The 7,794-nt window shown below is 37.1% G+C and overlaps 1 pseudogene; it reads right to left on the reverse strand.

The window, feature by feature from the left end:
- Nucleotides 1–3,204: 3,204 nt before the first annotated feature.
- Nucleotides 3,205–7,794, reverse strand: LOC128160272 (uncharacterized; annotated as a pseudogene).

Consider the following 7,794-nt stretch of genomic DNA (forward strand, 5'->3'; position numbering starts at 1 on the left):
AGATATGAATTGATAAGAGTGTTTTGTAATTTTTAACTTTCAACAATATCTAATAACTAGAGAAGAGCTCCTTGCAAGCAACGATTAGGTTTTCCGTCGTAGCTGCGTCATACTTGTGACGTATTACAAAAAATTGATAGCTGACCATAGTACAATATTAGATGTGTAAACACCGAGAAACAAAGTATTATATTTCTGTGACCGCGTAGATTATACGGTGATAGAGAATTCGTCTGGATCGGTCGTGTGCAGTACGAACATGGTGAGGGAATGTTGGCGTAAAGTATATAAGGTAAAAGGTTGGGGCGCGCTGTGGGCTTTAAGCTAAAACGAAGGGTAGGTTTGCCGTATTCCCAAAGGTCCACCAGTATACAGTTCCAGAGAAATAAACAGGCAATTGATGCAGGATTCCACATTATTGGACGAGACTCAACAATGGCAACATTATAACAAATTAACAGACAGACATGTTACAAACAAGTCGGATATGGCCAGAAGTGACCTCCGGACTTAAGACTCTGGGAGAGTCGAACCTGGCCGGGGCTGGCCGCCGTATTCCAGACTGCGCATTGACAATTGTACATAACTATTTATAAGAATCTTAATGAGTATAAATTGACAGGTAATGATATAAGTAAGCTGAGTGAAAGGTTCACAGATATAAAATAATTAAATAAACTCAATGAGTCTTGGATGTCCAAGAAATGAAAATCTGATAATTACACAATGTTGTTTTAAGAGATTAACAGTCATTGAGACATGACACTCTGTCTCTTTGAAATCACATATAAAGTCTGAAAAGTGTCAATCACTAAATAAAAAAGTAACTATTTTACGAAAATAATGGCAATTTTCAAGAAATTCGGATGGACGATATGTGTCCTAGATTGTCCATCCGATTCTTTTTCTGACTAAAAGCTACAGACCTGCAGTTAGTGATTGTCAAACTCTTATTGATTATGTCAATTTGTTTGTCTCAAACAATCATTTTTTAAATCAATAAAGTTTTACCTTAAAAAAAAAAGAAAGAAATCGGGCACACTTTTCAATGTTAGCATTTTACAATTTTATGGTCTAATAAAATTTCAAGAAACAACTCTTCATTGTTTTATCCGAAATATTGCATGAAAAAAATTTACATCGCATTTTTTAGATTAAAAAACGGATATTCAAAATGAACTTGGATTAACCGCTAACAAACAGGCATAAAGAGAGACTGAGAACTAATTTCTTCTCTCTTTTTTTTATATCAAAAGAAATTCAAAAATAAATCAAAATATATTTTTTCTTTGTATGCGTTAATGAAAATGTAGATCAGCAAGGGGTTTCTTTTCGTGCAAGCACCTACTTAACAGATTGTTACACGGGTCTACAACGATGACAACTATCGAAAAGGCAATATTGTGGGTGAAGGATGCATGTGTAGTTTGTTTTTTAAGTTTATTTTTGATACATGTAATTATATTTATATGGATCGGTTATGTTGTTCATTAAAGAGGGGAATAAAGAAATGAGTAATTTCCAAGCACGTAGCATCGTTTTTGAAAGTGTGGGGGTGGGGGGGGGGGCAAACTCATCCAACAAATCTTGACAAGCAAAAAAAGAAATATTTTTTTTTGAATTTTCCTAAATTTTCAAAATTTCACTCATAATTTCATGATTTTCATACCATTTTTTTACATGCTACCAAAATGGGGAGGGGGGGGGGGCAACTCCATGATAATTCAATTTTTTTATATAAATTTTATAAAAATAGTTGCTTCGAGAAAAAGTGGGGAGAGGACATCTTTATGTCTTATAACATGTGAAACTGATTTCATTCCACCCACAAGCTTGAAATAATGAAATAATTTTAATGAAAACAATATAAATAAACGTCATAAATCCCATATCAAACGACATATTACCACTTGATTCTGCGCGTCTTTTTAATGAATTTATAAACAGCGGCAAATTCTAAAATGTATTTTTAAAGGTAATGTTAGCTGCAAGTCTGTAGACCTTGTATGAAAAATTTCGGATGGTAGTCAATTTTACCGGGATACAGACCGAGCGGTACATATATATGCAGCTAAGGTAACTAAGAATGGTTCCTATAAAATACTTTGTTGAGTAATGCAAGCTTTTAAGATTTGTTTTAAATATAACATCCAAATACTTCGTCTTACATTCGCTATTTGTAGAACAAGCAGAACCAGTATCAGTCTGACCGGCCTCACCATATACATTGTTGGAATTTTATTGTCCTAGCATTGCATTGCTCTGCATGTACACAATTTCTTTTAAAAATTAAACACTTAAAGTGTTCGTCTATATGGCTACACATAACGTACACACGTGATTCAAAAAAACCCAGACGGAAAACGGTAAAGAATTCAGTCATTGATTCTACATTTTATAGAACTTGTAAAAAAACATTGCGGGTCTGAATGTTTGTTATGTCAATCTATCAATATACAGTTTGCTAATTATTTTCGATTGCTAAGGCTACAACGTATTTGATGAATATTGAAAAACATTTTTTCCATGCCATTTTTTTTCATAGAAGATAGCGAATACAAGTATAAAGCATTTATAAAATTTATTTAATTACCTCTTTAGAATTATGTATGGAATAAATAATTTATAAGTTGCTGCTGAAGGTTGTTTGGTATTTTCGTTTGTAGATGTTTTGCAAGTAAAAAACCTGAAACGCGGGGCAAGTCACAATCAATATCCGTATAACCGTAACTTAAAACTAGCGGCTTTTGATTCAAATATTATCGTATACGAATATTAAGTTCACTTAAAATCATCTCCACGATGATAATTATATTATATCCATCACAAATAAGTATTTTTTTTTTTTGCTTTAAAAGAATTGTTTTATCGGGAGCATTCCCGCGTTCGTTTAAATTGCCAGCGTACATTTGTCATGTCAGTAATACACATTGTGCTTTATATGACGGCCGTGTATACGTATTGTAGAAAAGTTGAGTTTAATTACCATGCATTGGAACCATTTTATTAACACATCTCCCAGTACTGAAACAATTGAAGATTTTGTGAGGGCGCGAAGCGCCTGAAATGAAATATAAATTATATGATAATATTGTAGTGAGATATAATAATGCATTGACCTTCAATTCAACAATAAAAATACAGCTTTTTAAAGGGTGACTACCTATAAATAGATAAAACTCACTCAGGTATGAAACCCCGATGCGCATGCCCCAGGTAAACCCTAACCGTTCGATAGATACAATCGATGACTTTCAATGCGAGCCATAAAAAGAAAACTTCAAAATGTAATTTTGACAGAATTTATATAATATCTAAAAAATATTAATTATTCTCATCAAATTGCACAGTCAGGATTGTTCAGCAATTCACTATGATCGTTTTTCATCTGTCACTCTTGTTGCCGTAGAAACACAGTAAACTGTAGACTGTCTCAACTTGGCGTCGAGGCGTTTGTTGGTACAGAGTTATCCTCCTACAACACATACGACACAAATTAACCCAACTGTAATGTGAAATGTAATATTTATACATAAACAATAAATCAGTACCACCCTCATTAGCCAATAATCGGGCAAGGGTGGGAGGGAAGTACATGTACATTATTATATCTCACTACAATATTATCATATAATTTATATTTCATTTCGGGCGCCTCGCGCCCTCACAAAATCTTCAATTATATTTCAAATATTTCCGTGAGATATAATAATGCATGTTTAAAGCCGAAAATTACCAAACTCACCATATTCAACACATTACGTGTATAAGATATATCAGATGGAGTATTGCGCAAATGAAGTGTTTTAAATGTTCGCGCATTTGACCAGTCTGCTTTTGATAGAATTTCTTCTAAAGATATTCCAGTATTATGCGCTTTGCTTGAAGAGACCATCCGGCACGAATGCGCTTGAAATCTTGATGTATCGATACCTGCATCTAACATAACAGATTTTATCCAGTTACGGACTGTTTGTGCAGAAACTCTATTATGAGGTTTCTTGGTTGTACGCAGCAGAGGATCAGGTTCGGATTCAAGCTGCGATCAAAATGATTCAGTTCGTTTCTCGTAAACGGAACAACAATGTAAAACGCAGAGTTTTTCATTATCTGTTTTATCATACTGAACAGATCTACATTTATTATCCCTCTGAGATTTTGATAGACCTGGTAAGTGAAACACGATACTCCCCTCCTGTCTTTCCATTAAACGACGATCGAATCTAGCAATCTCTGAGACTCTTTTTGGGGCTCCTAGAGCAAGTAAAATGGTAAATATTTTGCTCAACTGTAAAAGAGAAAGTTCGTTATCATTAGGCAAGTCTAATAAATGTTTAAGAAGAACATTGATATCCCATGAAAAACCATATTTAGGCAGAGGGGGGTCTTTTATTAATATCCCCCTAAACAATTGTTTTACAATAGGAACCTGTCCTACAGAAACTCCATTCACTTGCGGTAACACTGAGGATATTGCCGATCTATGAACATTAATCGTTCGATATTTATAGCCCTGGAAAAACATCCAGGCTAAAATATCTAACACAGAGGCCAAAGGGGCTGAAAAGGGATCAATTGACCGTTCCAAACACCAGCTATTCCATTTCGAACAGGCACTGTCGTAAGCAGATTTTGTGCCTGGTTTCCAAGAGTGCAAGAGAAGTTCTTTAACTTGCTCTGAAAAACCTTCTTAGGTGTAATATCTCCTGATACCTTCCGTCCTGCTAGTTGTAATGTGTCGTTGACTATCAGAGAGTGGACTTCCCCCTGGGGAGAGGTTAGGGTTCTCGAGCCCATCGGTATCAGCACTGGAAAGTCTATTGACATCTGAAGGAGGAGAGGATACCAAGGCTGTGTTTGCCATGTCGGTGTAACGATCACAATTTGGCACTTCTCCTCCCTCACCTTCGCTAGACAAGGCGTTATCATGCAAAACGGGGGAAAGGCGTAACCCATTATATCCCTCCACGTCTGTAGCATCGCGTCTAATGCCTGTGCATGAGGGTCTTCCTTCCAGTTGAAATACTTGTTCAGCTGGGCATTTGTCCTGTCTGCAAAAAGATCTACTGTACAAGGGCCTATTATCTTCATTAGGTGAATAAAAATCTCTGGATCTAATTTCCAAGAACTCTTGTCCTTGAAATGACGACTTTCCCAGTCTGCCTCTATGTTCATATCCCCGGGTAGGTATTCCCCTGTAAGAGTTATTTCCCTCTCCAAACACCATTGCCAAATCTGACTTGCAAGATTTATCAACTTCTTTGATATTGTACCCCCCATGTTGTTTATGTATGCTATCGCTACTTTGTTGTCCGATTGCAATAGTACGTGCTTTTTTAAAAATTTTCGACTGAAAACACTGAATTGCTAAAAATGCTGCTTTGAGCTCTAACTCGTTTATGTGCTGATCTCTTTCGTTTTCCATCCAAAGACCGCCCGTTTTTGTATTTTGACAAATTGCACCCCAACCTCTCAGGCTTGCATCTGATTTGACAATAATGTTTGGTTGGGGACGGACTAAAACTCTCCCGTTCCATTTGCTTAGTTTTGAAGACCACCATATTAGTTCTTGTTTCGAATCCTCGTCTAATTGAACATGATGGTCGTAATTCCCTCCGGTATGCAGGGGTTTTGTTTTTAATAACTGGAGACTTCTGTAATGAAGAGGTGAGGGTAGAACCGCTTGATTTGTAGCCGTCAGACGTCCTATTAATTGGGCTAGATCCCGAGCAGAGCGAGACTGACGACATGCAAAATCTAAGCAATTCTGCTTTATCTTTATCACCTTTTCTTTTGGGAGAGAGAGGGTCATTGTTTCTGAGTTTACAGTGAATCCCAGAAATTCCGTTACATGTGAAGGGACTAGAACTGACTTTTCCTGATCGATCAAAAACCCTAGATTTTCTAAGAGATAGACAGCTGTTGACAGATCTCAATGAATGCCTGTGAGAGATTGGTTCATAATCAGAATGTCGTCTAGGTATACCCAGACGACGTAAAATTGCAATTGGAATTTTCATAATGTTTGTAAACACACGCGGTGCTATTGCAATTCCGAATGGAAAGGATGTAAACTCCATTATGTTGTTTTTCCAAAAAAATTTCAGAAATTTCCGAAATTTCTCTGCCACGTTTATTGTCAGGTACGCATCTTTTAAATCTAGTTTTACTAACCAATCTCCCTCTTCCATGAGATCTCTTAACAGCTGTAACCCCTCCATTTTGAAATGCTCGTAAGGGAGAAAACTGTTCAGATTTTTTAGATTTATTACAGGCCTTAACTCGTCCCCCTTCTTCGGTACCAAAAATACGTTGCTGTAAAAGGAATCGCTTGTGGGAGTTGTCTCCCGTACCGCATTTTTCAACACTAAATTCTCTATTTCGGAATCTATCAAAATCTGTTCCTCGGATTTGAATTTCGACGGAATCGGAATGTTTCCCTGGAAAGGATTTGATAATATGGGAATTTCTATCCCTTTGATTGATTGAAGGATCCAAGGATCCCGTGTAATTACTTTCCAATTCTGATAGAAATGTTTTACACGTCCTCCAACTGGCACTGACTGGGGAATTTCTACAGCATTGAAAAACAGGAATTTTGATAGATTCCGATCGATCTCTGATAATTCTACCCGTTTTAGACTCACCTGATTCACTGAGTGACTGATTTCTTGGGAGGCACTGTATATTTCTGGTTTGCTCCCTGACCCTTGAATTGTGGGTACTGTGTGTATCTCTGATTCTGAGTGAACTGCCTCCTGTCTGTCTGTCTGCGACCCCCATACTGGAGGCTTGATGAGGGTCTCTGTAGAAAAAACTGGCGGTTTCTGCCAGAAAAATGTCTTGTTTGTGACCAAACTTTCTTATCACTGCCATAAGACAATAGCTGTTTTATTTCTCTATTATCTTTGTTATCTTTCGCTAATTGTTTAAGAAAATGTTTCCCAAATAAATCACTTTTACATTTTCTCAATGATTTCTTGTACCTTTTTTCAGAAAGCACATCTACAGATTCTGGCATTGTTTTAGCTAACACTGCCTTATGCCTATCAGTATTGAAAAGGAAATGGGCATTCCCTACAAACATTATCGCTCTTTGGACAAACTGAATAACATCAGAGGGGTCCATGTCCTTGCCTGTTTTGCTTATTCGCTCTGCCTCGCTCCATAAAACAGAAAGTGGCCCTAAAGCATCTAAAATTCTCATCTGCGTATTTACTTTATTTTTCTCTTTCCATTCCATTTTTTACCCTTGAAAAATATTTTCTTGAAAAATCTGTCCAAAGACAAGCCCTGAAGCTTTTTAGAATGAGGTATGGGACAAATCTTAGCAATAACCTGTCTGTTCTTTTTGTTAATCCCTTTTGTTGCGTACTTAGTGACAAATTTAAGAATCTTTTTAGGGATTTTTGGCTTAGATTTTGCTTTTCTTGCTTTTCTACAGCTTGAGCGTGTTCTAATAGAAACATCGCCGGACTTACTTTTATCATTCCGAATTTGCTCTGACGACCAGTGCCGCCTAAAATCATCCTCTGTCTTATCAGCCACAGATACATGGTCTACTTCACATTGAGAGTCCTCTGACTCATCTACCTTTGTATTATCGCTCTCAGCCGCCTCTGCGGGTGAGCTTTCTCTCTCGTCATGAGCCGGCGCAGCCTGTCCAGGCCCCGGCGAACGAAGTTGGGCATTAGCCATCCGAACACGTAAACACGTGTACTCACTTGGCGAGCTGAATTGAAAGTCATCGATTGTATCTATCGAACGGTTAGGGTTTACCTGGGGCATGCGCAT

This window comes from Crassostrea angulata, chromosome 8 (assembly GCF_025612915.1).
Source record: "Crassostrea angulata isolate pt1a10 chromosome 8, ASM2561291v2, whole genome shotgun sequence".
NCBI lineage: Eukaryota > Metazoa > Mollusca > Bivalvia > Ostreida > Ostreidae > Magallana > Magallana angulata.